The 3,463-nt window shown below is 24.7% G+C and overlaps 1 protein-coding gene across 3 annotated transcripts in view; it reads left to right on the top strand.

Moving 5' to 3' along the window:
• The window catches only part of LOC117101603, a 24,556-nt gene that overhangs the window by 1,988 nt on the left and 19,105 nt on the right, over positions 1 to 3,463 (top strand). The gene's annotated exons all lie outside the window — the stretch shown is intronic.

The following is a 3,463-nucleotide window of genomic DNA, read 5'->3' on the forward strand; positions in this document are numbered from 1 at the left end:
TTGATATTTTTCTTTTGCTTAAAATACAATTCATCACTGTGCTTTATAATTTAGATAAAATAAACATCTAATTTGTGCAGTATACATTTTAAATTGGTCAAATTAAAATTAAACTTGTGTTATAAATATATTGTTAACATATGACATTGTGGTGCTTCTGATAGGTATAATATTTTCTTTTGTTATAAAATGCATTGTATATTATCTAAATATGGAAAAGGAGAATACAATTAAATCATTCAGTAGCATTTAATTAAATAAAAAAATCTCTTGTTTTGGTATAAAAATTCTTTACCACAACAAATTCTGTGAAACTTTAATTAAACAATCTTAAAAATTGTATTTGAGGAAATAAGAATCTCCTTTTTTATGTTGTGATATAAAAATTTTGCAAAGGTGTATGTATATCTATTGTTTATAAGCGTAATATAACTGTACTTTTGAAAATGAAGACAAACTAATTACACTTGTTTTAAAAAATTTCTGGTAAGATCTTTAAACATTTGATGAAATATTTGTAGCAAGATTTCCCTAGCATTAATCTCTGAAGGATCAAAACATCTATTAGAGGTAAAATCTTAAAAATCTTTTTCCATAATTACATGTCACGATTTTACTACCAGCATAAATTGTTTAAATTTTAAATTTGCAAATTTTTTATTTTATTTGAAATTTATACACCTACACTGAAATTTGAAATTGTTTAAAATATTTCTAATTGGCTATGCTGCAAAATGTTACAAACAAAAAATTCAGTGTGTGCATTAATTATTGTGCTTTCGAGTAATTACTTAATGTCTCCATTTTCCATGTCGTTTAGTGTAGCAAATCCTCATTAGCAAGGAACAAGACAGACATTTCATTAAAATTAATTTGATATCACTTTCATTGGTTTTTAAGTTTTCTTTTACAAAATTATTTTGTTTGCACGAAACATAAAATTATAGTTGTTTAGCTGCAATTCCCAGAAGAAGTTCAAAACAAATTCAAATATTTTTGATGAATTTTCCAACTAAATTTCAATCAATTAAAAAAAAATGAAATTAATAATCTTGCAAAATTTAGAAAAAATTTAATATACTTCAAATTGAAATGTAATTGTTTGGTTTTGCTGATGAGGTTCTTTTTCCTTCTCTTCCGGTGTAAACAATATTTTAAACAGTTCAATTATTTTACTTTTTTTTTTTGTCTCACAAAAAAATCTGGCTGAAGGGATTAATTATTTAAATTTTTTAAGTAAGAATTTTAAATAATAATTGTAACATAATTTTAACTTAATATTATTGATGTAGTTGTTTTCTAACAGACAAAAGCCCCAAATTTCAATAACAATTATAAAAACCTAAAAATAATAATTATGAATATAAAAGCTCAGTTTGAAAAATTGTATAAAATTATATAAACAATTTTAATCTATATTTTTTTAATTAAAATAATAATAATTAATTGTATGAATTGCATTTGTGTAAACAAATAAGGCTCAGAATTGTTATTGTAATTATAAGTATATAAATTCATGATTAAAATAATATTTGCCTTTAGTTTTACCTGAAATTTTTCCAAAAATATAAATAATAATGAAAATAAATATCTACTAAATTAAAATTATATTATTCATTCAAAAATTAAATATTAAATATAACTAATTATAAATAATAATATTTTTAAATAATAATGAACATGAATAAAAATATCATATTAATGAATAGTATAGACTTATCTATAAGCTATGTATCATAAAGTAATGTGAATTAATCATAAAATAATATATAAAGTAAAAGAATAATATAACTGCCCTTCTACTGATTTGAGACATTAATATTGTGATGTATGACCTTTTCTACCAAGATTTTTCATAAATTTTCATAATAAAATTAGTCTTATTAGAAAAAAAAAATTGTTTACAATTATGTGTCTATAGATGAAAGACTCAAAGATGGAAACTATTTCTTTATAAATTTTAACAAAAATCATTAAAAAAAATCTATTTTTTCCATCAAATTTTCAAAATTGCAAACCTAACATGTTTTCGGGAAAAATTTTTTTTTTTTTTTTTTAAATTCAAAATTGCTTAACACAATTAAAATGTGTGATTAAATGTAAAACAATTTCATTCTAAATTGTAGTATTATTGCATTTTGCTGTACAAATGTAAATGACTTTTAAGTAGGTGGTCATGCATCACATTTTTATTGTGTGTATCAAACTACAAATACTATATAGTAAGTTAGTTTAATTAAATGAGAAAAAATGCATTACATTGTTGGGAAGAGTAGCAACTGAGTGGTACCACACGTCATCACCAACTTGAGATAGTGATGCAGATGATGTTGAGGAGGAGCAGTTAAAGATGGCACCCAATGACAGTGATGAAGAACCAGATGTTTGGAAAGATGGTAAGATTTTCTCTTTGTATATTTCACATTGACAAATCACTGATGTAGGTAGTGTAAACTGAGATTTAATGTACTGTGTACCGATAACAGGCAGTGAGGTTTGTTTGACGTTTTGCATGTGTTTAAACTGCGGGCAGTGGGCGCATGCAAAATCAACCAGTTCTGCCAGTGGCCAAGATTCTTTTTGGCTATGTGTTTTTTTAGCCTGTGGGTTATTTGCTTTATGCTTACTGTGTTAATACTTTAGTTTGTTCTTCATCTATAAACATGGGCAGTCCTTGTCGCTCATAAAGCAATTCCATGTTTTGTCTAAAATCTTGAATGTGGGGTCTTTTTGCCAGTGCAGACAGTTATTTTTGTGGAATGTGCCTGCAAGCAAAATTGCTGGCATTGCTTGAGATGTTACTGTATTTATTGTATTTTTTTATTTAAAAAATAACTTGTAAATTAGACTTGTGCAGATACAGTTTTCTTCAGTTATGTAATTTTTTATAATTGTTTGTTTTTGCAGATCCACTGTCAATTCTCGAGTCACTGTGATTGGTGAGGCAGCTGAAGTTCTTGTTGATAATCCTTCACCCGTAACACCTGATAGACAACAACTGGTATCTTTGTAGATTAACAGTGATATTTTGTACACATTGTTAAAGTGGAATTTCAAATAGATGTGTAAATTATATATAAAAATTTCAAATTTTAATTCAATCCATTGATCAAATTTAAATTACATTAATTGTAAGCTGTTCCAACTTCCAATTCTTTTTTTAAACATTATGGTTAAATTCTAATTTTTAATTTCGAATCCAATACCAAATTAACAAGAATTCTAAATTTGTTTTTTCCTGTAATTATAAAAGTATATTGACATGAATTTTCTTTATTATTTGCAAAATTTTAATTGCTTTTAATCAAATTATTAAATTCATTTTGGAGAAACTTCTGTTTTACTACAACTATGTAAATTGTTAAATCCAAAATCTGTTTTATGAAAAAAATAATTTTGAAATTCCACTTCCTTTTATCCAATTGTTATAATAATTTGTAGTTTGATGCATGCTATGGTTTTT

The sequence above is a fragment of the Anneissia japonica genome, unplaced genomic scaffold (assembly GCF_011630105.1).
Source record: "Anneissia japonica isolate Jap-2015-1 unplaced genomic scaffold, ASM1163010v1 scaffold17412_len611537_cov169, whole genome shotgun sequence".
Classification (NCBI taxonomy): domain Eukaryota; kingdom Metazoa; phylum Echinodermata; class Crinoidea; order Comatulida; family Comatulidae; genus Anneissia; species Anneissia japonica.